The sequence below is a fragment of the Artemia franciscana genome, chromosome 17, assembly GCF_032884065.1.
Source record: "Artemia franciscana chromosome 17, ASM3288406v1, whole genome shotgun sequence".
In the NCBI taxonomy this organism is placed as follows: Eukaryota; Metazoa; Arthropoda; class Branchiopoda; order Anostraca; family Artemiidae; genus Artemia; species Artemia franciscana.
Window position 1 is genome coordinate 4553606 of NC_088879.1, and position 17577 is coordinate 4571182.

At 36.3% G+C, this 17577-nt stretch overlaps 1 long non-coding RNA gene across 1 annotated transcript in view; it reads right to left on the minus strand.

Moving 5' to 3' along the window:
• Nucleotides 1-5739: 5739 nt before the first annotated feature.
• Nucleotides 5740-17577, minus strand: part of LOC136037709 (uncharacterized) — a 70868-nt gene continuing 59030 nt past the window's right edge. Inside the window, exons 3-4 of the long non-coding RNA XR_010620026.1 lie at nt 16152-16306; nt 5740-6179 (exon numbers count right to left, since the gene is read on the minus strand). This is a non-coding gene — a long non-coding RNA (uncharacterized LOC136037709). The remainder of the gene's footprint in view (nt 6180-16151; nt 16307-17577) is intronic.

Here is a 17577-nt window from a genome sequence, read left to right on the forward strand (position 1 = left end):
TCCAGCAGTTTCAAACATTACACCAAGATTTGATTTCTTATCCAATAAAAAATAGGCACATCTATCTCATTAAATTTTTAACATAAACTTTAATTTAATATTTACCGCGCAACGACTTGGATATATTCGAGAGAATTAAACAAAAAAAAAAGTTTTTTAAAATGAAAGTAAGGAGCGACATTAAAACTTAAAACGAACAGAATTTACTCCGTATTTGAAAGGGGCTTTCCCTCCTCAACGCCCGCTAAAGTTTGACTCTTTTTCTTAATTTTAAAACACTAAAAAACTTTAGCGGGGCGTTGAGAAGGAAAAGCCCCTTTCAAATACGGAGTAATTTCTGTTCGTTTCAAGTTTTAATGTCGCTCCTTACTTTCATTTAAAAAAACTTGTTTTTTTTTTGTTTAATTTCTGGACGTTTTTGAATTAATGCATGGTTTGATCTTTGCTCTCCGCACATAAATAATTAAAACGAAATTTGCATATTAATTTTTTGGGGCTAAATGGCTTTTTCATAGTTTTAATCGGAAGATTTTGAGAAAAAAGGGAGCGAGGGAGGAGGCCTAGTTGCCCTCAAATTTATTGATTACTTAAAAAGGCAGCTATAACTTATAATTTTTTACGAACGTTTTCATAAGTAAAAAATATACGTAACTTACGAATTAAATTACGTAGCAAACTTCTATATTCGTATGTTTTTATTGCGTATATGAGGGGGCTCACCCCTCATCGATACCTCGCTCTTTACATTAAAGCTTAATTTTGTCCCAATTCCTTAAGAATTACCCCTGAGTCACAAAGGCCATAGAATAAATAGTTGAAATTACTAAAAATACTTTAGCGTAAAGAGCGAGGTATTACGAGGAGGTAAACGCCTGATATGCGTAATATTTTCTGTTCGTTTTAAATTTCAATGCTGCTTCTCACTTTCAGTAGAAAAAACTTTTCATATTTATTTTTTCATTATTTTTTTTAAATAATGCTAAAAAATCCTGCGCCCCTCCATTGAAAGTCTCTTCCCCCATGATAAGTTCATGCATGGAAAGATCCTCCCCGGTAACCATCCCCCCAAACCAAAAAAATCCCCCTGAAAACGTTTGTACACTTCCCAGTAACCATTACTATATGTAAACACAGGTCAAAGTTTGTAACTTGCAGCCCCTCCCATGGGGACTGCGGGGAAGTAAGTCGTCCCCAAAGACATAGTTATTGGGTTTTTCGACTATGGTGAATAAAATGGCTCTCTCAGAATTTTGATCCAGTGACTTTGGGAAAAAATGAGCGTGGGAGGGGGCCTAGGTGCCCTTCAATTTTTTTGGTCACTTAAAAAGGGCACTAGGACTTTTAATTTCCGTTAGAATGAGCCCTTTCACGACATTCTAGGACCACTGAGTCGATACGATCACCCCTGGGAAAAAAAAAACAACAAAAAAAAACAAATAAACACGCATCCATGATTTGTCTTCTGGCAAAAAATGCAAAATTCCACATTTTTGTAGATAGGGGCTTGAAACTTCTACAATAAGGTTCTCTGATACGTTGAATCTGATGGTGTGATTTTCGTTAAAATCGTATGATTTTTAGGGGGTGTTTCCCCCTATTTTCTAAAATGAGGCAAATTTTCTCAGGCTCGTAACTTTTGATGGGTAAGACTAATCTTGATGAAACTTATATATTTAAAATCAGCATTAAAATACCATTCTTTTGATGGAACTATTGGTATCAAAATTCCGTTTTTTAGAGTTTCGGTTACTATTGAGCCTGGTCGCTCCTTACTACAGTTCGTTACCACGAACTGTTTGATTAAGACAGTCAGAATCCACTTTTGTTTTTGAAACTGTAATAAAAACATTTCTATAACATTTTGTGCAAATTTCAATTTTAGATTTTTATATGTTTCAAAACGAGTTCTAAATTTATATATTTACATATGCATATGTATATTGTTACCTAATAAATATGTCATCAAAAAATACTAATTTATTTTTCTTTTATATTTGTTGGGGTCGCTAAGAAACTCGCAATCGTAAATGGGGTCGGGAATTACAAAAGTTTAAGAAGCCCTGCCCTATGTGTAGGATAATTTTGGTGTGACTGTTTATAGAAACTGTGTAGAAAGTAATCTAGTTCCAAGAGTGAAAGACAGAGCAATTTGCTCTTTAAAATTTAAAAACTACATGGTTAGACTAGAGAAAAATCCCAATTCCATATCAGACAAAGTGAGTGTGTGTGCGGATGGTGGAAAAGTTCTACATGGACACTACTTCGAACCGAGATGAATGTGTGCAATACAGGCAACATCTCGGTCTGGAATAAATTCAATAGTAGGCGGGACGGGGTTCTTTTTTTTATTTCACTAGTGCTTTTTTTTACATGTGTGTTTGTTCCGTGTAAGGCAGAGTTTTTATTGTTGTTTTTTATGTGTTGGTATATTTTTCTATATCTTGACATAAAAAGTGTTTAATATTATACTATAGTTTACCTGGCGTCTGCCTGGCTCCGTCCTTTGGCCACCGCAACGACCGCCGTGCTTTCCAAGGTCCCCTTTCAAGAACTTTCATATCGTGTCGCTGTTTAATATTTTTCTCCCAAGTGTCTATTTTATCTAAATAAAAATGTTTGTTGTTTTTCCCAAGTGCCTACTGTGTGTTATTTAAAATAAATGTGACATTCGAATGTCACTATAATTTTGTAGTGAATTTTTTGTCAGTAAAGAAACCATTTATTATTCTTAATTTTTTTATTCTCGAACATAGGAAATTAATATTTATTCAACAGATTGAGGCATTTTAGAGTTAGTTGTATTTTAAAATTGAGAAGAGCAAGCTCTACATTCAGATCGTTTCTTTGCGGGCCATCAATGTCTGGCAAAACAAGACTTCTAACGAAATTTATTCAATATCGTAAAAAAATATTTTATGAAATTCGAAAAATATCTGCTATTTTTATAGCGTGTAGCAAGAGTTGTATGGTAAAATAAAGACTATTACACCAGACACAAAATTCATAGAAAGGCTTAATGTATTTAACGTTATTGAACCAAACTATTTAACTGAACCAAATGATTCATCTGGATCTATTGAAGAATGGTCTCAAGAGATGCTACAATTATTCAAGGCCAAATCTCATCATGAAAAAATATCTGTAACAGCTATCCTCCACAAATTCTTTCATCAGAACAAATTTATGAGGTCACTTGCTTTGAATTGTACTAAATATATTACCTACAGGACTGTTCGTGATCCCTGTGAATCGAAATTTCTACTCTTAGCACACAATCAGGCTTAAAATAGACCTATAGTTACATTGTGCTGTATCTCAATCAGAAAACACCCAAGCATTTGACTGTAGTCACCAACATTTTTGACAATAAAATTACCATATTTTTACCAGTGAACAGTAAAAGGTCATTAGTTGACATCAAGTTGCTGAAGAAACTACAAGAAAACTGACATTTTACGTCCTAGGTAATTCAAAACCAAGGCTTAGGAAAGCTACACTCAAACATGAGGTTGAAAAAGAATTCAATAATCTCTTATCAGAGCTTTGTTTAAATTTAACTGAGAGTGATGTTCTGCTGCTAGAAGTATTTTAGGAACAGACAAAGCTAAATTGTTCACTAGTGCGTGCCATAGCAGGCAAAAACAAGGGGAAAAAATTTAAAAGGAAAAGTGTTCTTCATGTAGGCTGTCCTGAACACTTGAAAGTGTTCTTCAAAAAATCGGGCCATATATTTGAACATTAGGGGGGGGGGGGGGGTAAGTATAGCGGGTTTGCATGCCTAAGGTGTTAGTTACAATTATTCTGCATATTATATAGTAAGAATAGTTTCCCACCTACACACTGTCCAAATATTTTACCCCTACAGACTTCACTTTCAGCAATAGTTTTCCACCTTCACTTTCAGCAATATAAGTCAAGAGTGTTTTACATTACTCACGATTTAAGATTTAGACAATGGCCTGTAAGCACAGCTGAGATCTAATATAATCAATATTTGAGTCTAAATTAAGAAAAGAGGCGCATTTAAGAAAAAGAGGCTGGGGAAAATTTTTCTTCCAATAAATTCTAACGGCTGTAAAAGAGCTTCTTTGCAATTTTTCAGCCGTTAATTGCAGGACTTTTACAATTTCCTAAAAATGGCTAATCCCTACAAGCTGACACCAATAGAATTGGTCCTTTCGCCAAAACAGCACTTTGAGGGCAATCTAAGTAAATTTATCAACAATATGACAATTGCTGACAATGAAAAATTAACTTTACTACGAGTGGAAGGCATAAACCCTACCGTGAGAAGCCGCTAAAAAAAATTCCATTGATTGCAAAAAGGAAACGCCTCAACCAGAGTCCTGGTTGAACTTGGCTGAGGTAAGGATGCTGGGACTGTTTTAAAAAACTGTTCATTTGAGTTTTATTGATTTTATCCTCTTGTCAGTTGTTTTTTCTTATTTGTATTGCTGAAGACGGCCCTTGGACATAGGGCCGAAATATCCATTCTAATTTGTTTCCCGCCGTCTTAAAAAATTCCCTATTGTTCTTCTTCTTTTTGGCGTTACAGATCAAATAAAGATACTGAAAATACTCTCCTGGTTATTCACATTCTAATGAATTTATTTGTCATGTTCTATCTAAATACCCGAGCAAAGTTTTCACAACAATTTCAAAAGCTTTCACATGTGCTATGACTCAACTGGGAACGCTTTAATCTTTAACATTTTCGAAAATGTCATACAATCCCTTTTGTATTTCGCACGGCCGTACTGTATTGATCTTTTGAAGGATGATCAAAATTCTTCATCAATAATTTTATTAGGTTCTTAAAAAATTCCTCTAGCCTTCTCATACAAGCCTAGATACCCAAGAAAATACCCCAAGCTTTTTGGGGGTTAGGATGATCTTCTATACACCAGAAGCTATACAAAAGTAATATATGCACTATCATTTCACTGAAAATCCATGAAAACTATTCCCCCAAGAAAAGGCAGAATTATTTGGTTTTCTCCCAAGAAAAGGCAGAATTATATTCATATAATGGTTTTTCAGTTTGACAATAACACATCTGAGATTATCAATACAGCATAAACGTCCATAATAAAAACATATTAAATTCATTGGTTCCGCATTGCCAACTTTTTGCCATTAAATGCATAAATCGAATTCTCTAAGTTAACAATCTTAAACCAAACAGACTACGCTGAATTGCGCAACTCTCATTTAACTCCCCCAAACAACTAGCGGTGTTGGCTCTTTAATGAATACGGAACATATTTTCAACAGAAATTATTCTTTCACCGATGGTTTTTCAACATATTTGAGAGAATGAATTATTTTAGTCATTTCATAATTATTATTATTTCGCCATTAGTAAGCATATAGATACGGTAAATTCTGGCATTTCAACAAGCAAGATCGCCTTTCCAACTTTTATCAAGGTTCACTCTATATATAAAAAAGCCTAGCTACATCTTTTTAAGTTTAGCATTAATCCGTAAATATAAAATGGTGGGTCTAGAAACAGATCGGTCGAAACTGTTTTTGAGACATAACCACAAAACCAGTTTTCCTTTATGGCATCCCCATCTTAAAAGGGGATGTTTAAACTTATAAGTATCCAACACATGTTCGTGTATAATAAGTGATTTTCATTAATTGTCTTGATGAACGCCGTTTTGTATTTTATGTCTTGTACTCCGTTCCTATGAACTATCCCTAACCCTAGGATCAACAAGTAGTTTGCAAGAATGCAAAGAAGCAATATTTTATTGATTTAACTTCTATTAAAATAAGGAAAAAAATGGTCTTGAATGTTGAGTCAGGAAGGGGTTCCTTGGCAGGAGCAGGGGCCTCATAATTGCACAGCTTCAATGAGCAGTAAATTCGTTAGGTGAAGGATGAGCAAAAAAGAAAATTGATTACAAATTTTTTTAGGGTTCTATTTTTTTGTAAAATATGAAAAGGTGAGAGAAAGAAAAATACACACGAATTTTACTGAGATTCTATTTAACTTAAGGTTTAGAACCCTTGATTTTTTATTTATTTAAACTTTCAAATTATAAGAAACCAGTTCTGCTGCACTGTCTTTTTATGTAAAAATAAGCGTCTATACACAAAAAGACGAATGCAACAGAAAACAGGCTTATACAGAGACTTCGAAATTTACTGCCCAGCAGCTACTTCGTTACCTAGAAAAGAAGAGGAACGTCAATCATTTACAGTAAATAAATAATATGTTTTTCCGACCTAAAAAATTTATAAAGGGATAAATATTGAAGACTGGCTAAATATATTACAAGAGCGAAAACCTCAAGGTGGTTGGGATGCTAGGTCAAGACCTTTTTTCCCTTACTATTAACAAATCCCTTTAGACTTTCCTGGCTCATTTTGTAATGTAGAAAAGCACAGACACAAATGCGTTCCTTCAAATTCAATTAGCAAATACAAGAAAAATGTTTAAAAATGAAAATGTGTATAAAAGCTCCATTTGATAAAGTTGATTCACACCATATTTCAAGAATTTCTGTGTAATTATGGATCATTAAGCACCATCTATTAAAAGATGAGGCCGTGAGTCGGTATAAGCATAGATGATTTTTTGGAGAAGAATTTTCTGGGGAAAAACTTTCATGGGTAAATAAGGTGTAATTTGAAAAGTTAAAACTTCAGAAAATAAAATAAGTTTGGTTTTGTGAGGCAAGATTTTATTCCAACAAAACGGCTATCACAAGCCCAAAAGGGCCGAAAAGTGTCAGTATAAAAAATCGCTAAGAGTTCATATGGCGCTTGTGACGAAGTCGGAAGAGCCGAGAGAACATAAGGCATGAGCTCTAGCAAAATTCTAAGAATCAATAGACTGATTTGAAGGAAATCAGAGGCTTAATAAAGGTCAGGATTTAAAATAAGAGCTCTAAGACACGCGCTACTTCTAAATTCATTAAGATCTCATCACCCATTTGTACCAAGTTTCATGCCACCTGGTTTCATCTCTCCTCTCTATGAATTTTCCAAGATTTCCTTTTGTCCCCTCCAACTCCCCCCAGTGTAACCAGATCTGTTTGGAATTTAAAATAAGACCTCTGAGACATAAATTCCTTCTAAGTATCAAATTTCATTAAGATCCAGTCACCCGACCCTAGGTTAAATTACCTCAATTTTTCTAATTTTTTCGAATCAACATCCCCCCCCAAACTCCCCACAAAGAGAGCAGATTCAGTCCAGTTGTGTCAATCACGTATTTAAGACTTGTGCTTATTTTTCCCACCAAGTTTAATCCCAATCTCTCCACTCTAGGCGTTTTCCAAGATTTCCTGTTTCCCCTCCAACTCTCCCCAATATCACCGGATACGGTCGGGATTTTAAAATAAGACCTCTAAGACACGAGTTCCTTCTAAATATCAAATTTCATTAAGATCCGATCACCCATTCGTAAGTTAAAAATACTTTTTTTTCAATTTTTCTTCTCCCTCCAGCCCCCTAGATGGTCGATACGGGGCAACGACTGTTATAAAGTCAATTTGAGCAGGTCCCTGACACGCCTACTAATTTTCATCGTCCTAGTACGTCTAGAAGCACCAAACTCGCCAAAGCACTGGAAATCCCCCAACTCCCCCAAAGAAAGCGGATCCGGTCCATTTATATCAATAATGTATCTAAGACTTGTGCCTATTCTTCTCACCAAGTTTCATCCTGATCTCTCCACCCTAAGCGTTTTCCAAGATTTCCAGGTCACTCTAAATATCAATTGTTCGACCCCAAAATTGCATACTTCCAAAAAAAGCTTTTGCACACTTTTTTGAATTAATTTTTTTTAATTTCCTCTCACTTTAACTTCTTTCACAACACAAAGGCCTTACATTTATTTCAGGGCTCCTGAATTTGTAATAAGGACATATTAAGGTGTTTTTGGTATGGTTGATGATTGCTAGGGCGTTCAGAACTAAAAATACTGCCACTTCTATTTATCTTAGCCCAAACCAAAGAGTTTTGACTTGTTTGCATTGAACTACAGTTTATTCTTAGCTGCCCAATTTTAAATACATCAGTCTGTTAATCTTCAGTCAATGTTATCTTATGAGACAAGATAACATGTCTAGAATATGATTTTTGATTTTTAAAGCCAGGTAAGGCCTTGAGGTAAAAGTCACTTCAAACTTTAAAGCAAAACCTTTGAAATAAAAAAAATCGTTGCACTTATACAGCTTTTGAAATTGCAAACAGGTATATTTGCGAAAAGAGGACATGCATATTCCATGACAGGTCTGATGCACGAAATGAAAAGTGGCAGATTACACTCATCAGGGAGAAGACTTTGGCATCTTAGGATAACTCCTAACTTCTTAGAGAAAGAGGATCTAATTTTACTGAGTTGCTCAGTCCATGAGAGTTCCTAAGAGAAATTAGCTCAAAGTAGGCACAGTGTATCAACTCGCATTATTGCCTCTCCTTTGAAGACGAAATCAGGATGAGCCCTCATATTAAGCGCCTTAGAAAGTAGGAGCTCTTCCATTTTTGATGCGTTAAAACTTTCAAGCCATGCATCTGCCCACGCCTCGATTCTCTCCAGGTCAACCTGGAGTTCCTTATGGGGTTTGCTGGGATCGTCATCTTTTGCAATTGATGTTTTTGTTGTCGTGTCATCAGCAAAGTGGTGAGGTTTCTTCACAAGGTTGTCCCCTAGATCGTTTACGAATACCAAGAAGAGTTGGCCCAAGAATACTTCCTTGGGGTACTCCCGATAAGATTGGATGTGCTTTTGATATGAAGCCGTTGAGGACAACTTACAATGATCCTTGACAAAAAAGTCAGCAAGCACCTCAAATAGTCGAATATCAATTCCACAGGCTTTCAGTTTACAAAGAAGTCTCTTTTGCCATACACGATCAAAGGCTTTCGCGATGTCAAAGGAGAGAAGGCAAATATCGTGACCCTGAGAAAGGAGCTCAACCCACTCATGATTTACAGCCCAAATGAGTGTATGTCATCAAAGAAAAACTGAAACAAAAAACCGAGGAAATAATAAGAACAAGAAACTAAGCCAGAAAACAAAGGTGAAAGACGTTTTCTTGTCTTTGTTTTTCTGTTACTTTTTTTTATTAGTCAAAAATGATATTTGATCTTTAGCAGATAGAAAAGCAAAAAAAATCTTAACTTTTGGGGAAACAATTTTTTTTTCAAATTTGTAGTTTAAACACACACACACACACACACGCAAAAAAAAAAGAAAAAAAAAAAAAAAAAAAAAAAAAAAAAAAAAAAAAAAAAGAAGAAGACAAACCGATTCTTCCTCGGATATGGAATTTTGACAGAGTCAACTTTCTGATAAAAAAATAAAACCGTCAGCTTTCTGTAAGTGTTTCAAGTTTTAGAGAGTAATTTTTTTCGTAAAATTGCGGTGTTTATTTAAAAATCTTACTACCATACAAGCCTCAGGCAATGCCAAATTTATTTACAGTTTACCGCCAGTATCACTTGAAATATTTTACAAGTCGAATTTTAATATTTTAAGGCGCCGAATCTTCAATGGATGAACTAAAGTCCGCTTAACAAGATCCATAAAAACAAAGATACTGGAAATCCTTTAGTAGTACCTTTGCTTAGATAATATACATTTCTTATAAACATAAATGAATTTCTTTGTTGAAACAAAGCACTTTTTTTCAGGGCAACAACTGCTAAAGATCAACAATTACTTCCCAGTTCACACAGAAGCGCTTTAAAGCAAAATCGATGTTTTCCAGTTTTTGTCACCTGTTTTTTGGTATAAGCTCGTAAGTCACAACACTTTACATCTGTGTTGAAGCATTTGAACTTGAAGAACACGTCGGCTTAGTGTTTATAAATTTGCCGTAGACTGATCGGGAAATCCAACTTTCAAAAACTGATTTTATCTTTTTAGAAGCAATTTTACGAGTTTTCTATGAAAAATAATTTCTCACTGTTTGCTAATTTCTTTTACTTATCATATTTCTGCTTTTTGAGACTTGCATTCTATTCTAACAGGTTAATTTTTACATTCCAAAGATCATATTTAAAAAAAAAAGAAATTAAATTAAATTACGTGCCCCAGAACATAAATCAAAGCCAAAAATCCGTTATATTTTACGAAAACCCTTATAGAATATCCCAAAATGCGAGGGTTTTTTTATGTGTTTTCTTCGTATTTGAGTCAAGTGTTTTGTGTCTTGAATACATTTATCATGTGTATGCCTTTCTTCAAAGAAAAAAAAAAAGCGTCGCATTAAGTGTGAGCGTAGAATTAAACATCCATCATAAAAACAATCTTCAGAATCATAGAACCAGTCAAGAAAAAGTGGAAAAATTACAAAGAAAAATTACATCATAGATTAATGAGCCTCGTTAAAAAAAACAAAAACAAAAAAATACAGCAAACATCATGCGACAGTCAGTGGGAAGCAACAATCGGCTGTGGAAATGTTATCGGTGACAATATAACGTGGAAAACCACGTTCAATGCATCATCTCATTTCTGTCGAAATAGTCAATTTTTTATTATTTGGTTGATATTGATCTAGTATTTGGCATATTCTAATCCAGAAATAACTCCCAAAATATAATTTTTAGTGTCGTATGGTCCTTTACGATGGTGCTATCTAGTCGATAGCGCAACAGACTAGATAGACAGTTTTTTGTGTAGGATCTTATCCTCCTCCTCGTTACACGAAGTCATACTACCCCTCCCTAATAATGGACCACTGAATTATGAAGCAAATCATATCAGTTAAATAAAGGATTAAAATAAACACCAGAAACATTTTTGTGCAGTAAGAATGGTGCAATGTCACCATGCACCACCCTTTAGGATATTGCCCATATTTTTTCACGGAAAAATCTTACCACACAATTTGATTCCCGCTTAAAATTTCGACTGGACAAATCCACCGTAATATTCTCTCCATCCGTAAGGTAGCGCATCGAAAGAGGAAGAAAGACAAACGAAAACCGTTCTATAGGATAATTCAGGTAATTCTTCATAAAATTTTGGAAATGAAAACAAACTTAGTTTATAATACCATTTATAGAAACTACACAATAAATGTTCTTTTTTCGAAATTTCGATTCATTTCTAAATGATGAGTGGCTTTTCTATTTAGAGACAGATCAAATAACTCCCTAGGCCTGAAGGCACATTTCTGTCTAGCTGGCAAAATTTTCGATACACGAGCCTGTCCGCTTAGTTAACCTTTTGCGTCGAAGTTACTCGCCTGGAGCTACTTTCTTAAGTGCTACTATATTAGATTTTTTTTTTTTGCAAAGAATTAAAGACCATTTCTTTTTTTTTACAAAAAAAAACGACAATGTGTTTTGTTTTGTTTTTTCACTCTAGACATAGCTTTTCCTTCAATTCTTGTACGACTTCGTTCAGCTTCTTAATAAGGGTTGAGGGGTCTTGTCTCCCACATATTGGAGGAGATTAGAAATTATATAAGAGAATAACTTTCAACTGAACCTAAGGAGTAACATTAAAACTTAAAACGAACAGAAATTTTTCCGCAAAAAGAAAAAAGATCATGACAGTGTTGTTTCTACATTAAATTTTAATCAAAAACGAGCAAAGATTAATTTCTAAAAATAAAGTTTTTCCGAGGAAAGTAAAAAGTGAAATTGAAACTTAAAACGAACGAAAATTATTACTTCGTATCCTATCTAACATATTAGTGCAAATAAATCAACTGGTGATATTTCCCTATGTTTGTTGGAAGACGGAAAACTAGCGCTTTACTGAAAACACAAAAGCCAAGTATAAAAAATAAAAATTTTGCTTTAGGAGTCAAATACAAGTACGTAGCTTCACGACAGCAAACTAATCTTTAAACTATAACACTTTTTATAGTCTCACAGGAAACATGATATCAGTGATTTTCAGAGTTCAATTAAAATTGTCTCAAAATCTTGGTCATAAAAATAATAAGTTTAAAGTCATTAAACAGCATACAAAATAACGAATTGATTTATCTTCAAATATGATCTATCAAATAGTAATACTCGAAATGAAGAACATATCAACCGTAATATGAACTCTGGATATATGGTTATTTCTCTCAATAAGACGGGGAATTTCATATTGTGATACAAATTCTAAAGCGAGTCTGTAGTCTTAGCACTAACAAGACCGCTTCACTTCGAACTTGTACAAAATAATCATAAAATGTCCTTTTCAGATCCAAAACGAAAGTTTATCATTGAACTGAACCAGGGGCGGATCCAGCCTTTCGTTCTAGCAGGGGGGGGGGGGGGGCGATTCTTACCGAAAAGAGTGGGGGTAGTGTCCTTTTTGTCGGCCACAAGGCTGACTTAATTTTTCACGTTTTAAGTTTCCCTGGCGGTCTATTGTTTAACGAAAATGTGGTTTTCATATATTACAATAATGATTACAAAAACTGTACTTGATAAACTGACAACGGTTTACGAACAAAATACAAGCTTCCTGCCTCCACTGTTCGCAAACCTGTCGATTACTCTGTCAATGCTGATATCGATGTTGCGGTGCACATTAAGGAGGGCCGAACCGTTGAGTCTAGTTTGCCCCATCTGTGCTCTGAGCCAGGTTTTCAGTTTGCGTAAAGTTGAGAAGCTACGCTCGGCAGATGCCACACTCACCGGAAGAGATATAAAAATTTCAAGAAGTGAGCTGACATAAGGAAATAGGTGTCTGTCACATTCCTTGGCAGTTTCTTCCACGGAACTAGGAAAAATACCTCCTTCTCTCTTAACTCGAGGCCATCTACTTCTCCACACATGCACCTCTGCCAAAATAAGTGTTGCCCTGGTAGACGGCATGGTTAAGCCAAGAAGTTGACCGTACATGCTAGAGATCTCTTTGACGGAAGATTGGAGCAAATCATCAGTACAATTCACAATATTTGATGGCAGCAGTACAGTTAACCGGAAAGAGTTCAGCGTGTCTTTTGAGAATCGGCTCTTTAAGTCACTTATGACTGAGTCGAGTATAGGTATAAAAACAACACGTCGATAATATTCTTCAGGCGTAGTATAAGGAGGATTATTTCGATAAACCTGTCTTTGTGTAATCCTTGGAACTTCAACAGCCAATTGGATTTTATCTGACAATTCTTTTACTTGCTCGAATACTAATGCGAACTCTTCGTCACACGTTTCCCGTCGCTTTGCTAGAATATCCAAAAGAAACGTGGCCGTCGGCAGCGCCCAAGTCCAAAGTCTTCTTCTGGAATAGCCGACTAAGAGGCAAGGTCAGAGCGCAAATACTGTGTAGACACTGAAGGGAAATCACGAATTCCGCACTATGTAACGCTGTGACAAGCGTCTTTGCCTTCGGAGCGGTCACTGATTCACTCCAGTGACTAATAGATTCCAAAGCCTGGATGATTTTTGGAAGTTCGGACACAAACTGCCTAAGTGACTCGTGTCGCTCGATCCACCTCGTCACGCCGATTCCCATGAGCTGAGCTTCTAGAACCTTATTTAAGACGTAATTTCTCTTCGCAAATGCATTAAAAAATGCGACAACTTCTTTTATAATGCCTATGGCATTTCTGATACTCGAAACAGCTGAGCTTCTTGACAAAGAAAGCTTCATAGCGTGGTTAAAGCAGAGACAACGAGACGCATTTTTAGCTTTTTTTCTGAATTTCAACCACAGCACCACAGTTATTTGATACCAACATTGCACACCCATCCGTACCAATTCCAACACAGTCGAGTAAATTCAAACCCATTTCTTCTAAAAAGGCTTAGAGCTAGCTGGCCAATCACTTTTCCGTTGACAGTCGGCTCTTTGTCTGCAGTGGAAGGTTCAAAGGTGGCATGATGAACGTCAATAAAAATTATGAAGTCCTCGCGTCTATGGTTATCGAAGGCATAGCAGAGAGCTAAACTAAGTTGCGATGAATGTGACACATCTGTTGTCTCATCAAAAATGATGCTGTAATACCTTGCTGACTTTACTCTTTCTAGAACTTTCTAGAACACCTATAACTTCTTTCGCACAACAGTCAATCAACTGGTTTTGAGTTGTTTTGCTGATGTAGATAGCATTTTTTCCTGATGTTTTCAGTTGTTCCTTTAATTTACTGTCACCACTTTCAGCACGATAACGTAGTAGTTCTCGGCAGTTTCCTTCATTGGAAAGCGGCATGTCATCCAAGTTTAAGCTGCCATCATCCCGATGGCCCCTCAGTGGAATATTCTGCCTTCCTAGAAATATGATTGATTCCAGAATCGGCTTAAGCCTCTCTCGGTTTTCTGTTACTTGCTTCATTCGCTGTTCGTTGACGCGATTATTTACAGATTCGTGTGGAGAATGGTAGGCTCTTAGAAACGACTTTCCAGCCTCTACTGCGTCATGATGGTACTGGGAAGTATCATGTACTGTCAGGTCTCCATCTTTTCCCAGTAACTTAGCAAATTTTGTGACAGGCTTTGTGACCAGCTTTTGTAGGGGAACCTGTCTGTTTGAACCCCCGCTAGCCCCAGTTACAAAAGAGGGCAGTATTTGCAAAAAAGGCCTTTCTGGGCAGCAGAATATACAAGCCAGTGGAAACTCTGCAAATGAGAATCGTTCAAGTACCTTTTTTCGTCTTTCCCCCGCTTTAAATGAACATAATACGGCATTTGGCATCCAATCGGGAGTTTCCATGGCCTCTCCAGAAGCTCGCACTTTATTCAGTCGTCAATGGCATGCATTGTACCGATGTGGATCCCAATATCGTTTTCCGGAAACAGGGTCGGGGGTGTTGTTGGATGATCACTCTGAACGCTAACGGGGTTAACAGAAGATTCGTATTCGCCACTTCCAACAGAACTAATTGAAGAGCTACTTGCAGTTACAGTTACACTATCTATTCTGCGAGACTTTGAAATGACAAAGCTGTCAAGCGTCTTTTGTCCACGTTTTCCCGACATCACGTTTGTTTTTGACACTTCAGGTTCGGTTGCGTTGCGCAACCCCACCCACTTCCAATGTTTACATCGAACAGGGAGGCGAGAACTAGCTAAAATTTACCGGGTGAACTGTTGCTATGCTATGAGGTGACAAAAAATACTCGAGGCTAGCTTGATAGTGGAATAGCTGTGGAGCGAGACTTTGAAATGACAAAGCTGTCAAGCGTCTTTTGTCCGCGTTTTGCCGACATCATGTTTGTTTTTGACACTTCAGGTTCGGTTGCGTTGCGCAACCCCACCCACTTCCAATGTTTACATCGAACAGGGAGGCGAGAACTAGCTAAAATTTACCGGGTGAACTGTTGCTATGCTATGAGGTGACAAAAAATACTCGAGGCTAGCTTGATAGTGGAATAGCTGTGGAGCGAGACTTTGAAATGACAAAGCTGTCAAGCGTCTTTTGTCCGCGTTTTGCCGACATCATGTTTGTTTTTGACACTTCAGGTTCGGTTGCGTTGCGCTACCCCACCCACTTCCAATGTTTACATCGAACAGGGAGGCGAGAACTAGCTAAAATTTACCGTGTGAACTGTTGCTATGCTATGAGGTGACAAAAAATACTCGAGGCTAGCTTGATAGTGGAAAAGCTGTGGAATGAACGTAATGTAAAAAGGTTTTATAGTCTAGTTACAGTAGTTAGAACCTGCGTTAATGCAGACTTCCGTAAGTGCAGTAAAAAAAATAATTACAGCCCGTCTAGGGGGGGGGGGCGATCGCCCCCCTCGCCCCCTCCTGGATCCGCCCCTGAACTGAGCTCATTGTGCTGAAATGATGCCAAATGAAACGAAACAAAACTAATGCAACAATCTAAAAATACTTTACTTTTTATCGTTACAAATGCCATTAAATGGTTTGCTTTTACTGTATCAAAACTCCTATATTGTTTTGTATTTTCAGTAAATAGCTTGTTTTCTGTAATCCTGCAAAACTAGGGAAATAGCACTAGTTGATTTATTTATTTGCACTAGTTTTATTGATATATGTTAGGTAGGCTGTGAAGTAGTAATTTTGTTCGTTTTCAGTTTCAACTTCGCTCTTTACTTCCCTCGGAAAAACTTTTTTTTAATTAATAATGTCTCAGGAACTAAATCATTCCATACTGGAGTCTTTAAATCTGTTAGCTAGTAGATCAGGGGGGGGGGTACCATCCTTCGGTTTTCCTTCTGGCTACACCAATATTATCACTAAATAAAAGGAAATATATACAAGTAACTAACTTGACATCAATGAGGGAAAATGACATCTTCATCTTCAAATAGAGATTCAACAGATTCTTCAAGCTCTCTTGAGAGTCTCTCAAACTCTGGAGAGACTGGGTCATTCAACTGAGAAGTGTATGTCTTCTCTAAAGCATATGTTACTCGGTAGTATCCTAAAAGAAGCAATATCGTTAGGATATAAATAAATAAAAAGGTGCAAAGTGCCCTAATAGATTCGAGACTAAACATCAAAAACAGCTAAGATATATATATATATATATATATATATATATATATATATATATATATATATATATATATATATATATATATATATATACTGGCTGGGAAGATAGTTAAGAGTTTCGGTTTTTTTCTTCAAAATACACTATATTCCCTATTTTCACTCGCAGAACAATTTGGAAAATTTGAACATTTGATACAAAAGTTGCCTTTCCCATCTGAAGTTCCTTGTGACTTTCTAGCTTTCCTAGAAAGTTTCATTAAAACTTTCCTTGTGACTTCTTGCTACCCCATTCGAGAACGTCCTGTTTTTCCACTAGTCCTAATTAGACTGCCAAAAAGCGCAATTTTCAGCAACCCATCATCCCATATCTGTAAAACGAAACCCATCCTTCTCAATCATTCTTTATAATAGCCATAGAAGGAAGGATCGAGCTATATTTTTGATACAGTTTATTGTTTAATGCCAGGTAGCAATAACAGATCGTCAATATTAAACAGTTTGTGGTAACGAACTGTAGTAAGGAGCGACCTGGTCAAACAGTTCGTGGTAACGAACTGTAGTAAGGAGCGACCCGGCTCAGTAGTAACCGAAACTCTAAAAAAAAGAATGTTGATACCAATAGTTACATCAAAAGAATCACATTTTAATGCTGATTTTAAATATATAAGTTTTAATAAGTTTAGTTGATCATTCAAAAGTTACGAGCCTTAGAAAATTTGCCTCATTTTAGAAAATCAGACCATCAGATTCAGCGTATCAGAAAACCCTACTTGTAGAAGTTTCAAGCTCCTATCTACAAAAATGTGGAATTTTGCATTTTTTTTTTTTTTGCCAGAAGACAGATCACGGATGCGTGTTTATTTATTTTTTTCCCCGGGGGTGATCGTATCGACTCAGCGGTCCTGGAATGTCGATAGAGGGCTCATTATAACGGAAATTAAAAGTTCTAGTGTTCTTTTCAAGTGACAAAAAAATTGGAGGGCACCTAGGCCCCATGTCACACTCATTTTCCCCCCAAGGTCACCGGATCAAAATTCTGAGATAGCCATTTTATGCACTATAGTTAAAAAACCTATTAACTATGTCTTTAGGGCCGACTTACTCCCCCAAAGTCCTCGTGGGAGGAGCTGCAGGTTACAAACTTCGACTAGTGTTTACATATAGTAATGGTTATTAGGAAGTGCACAGACGTTTTCA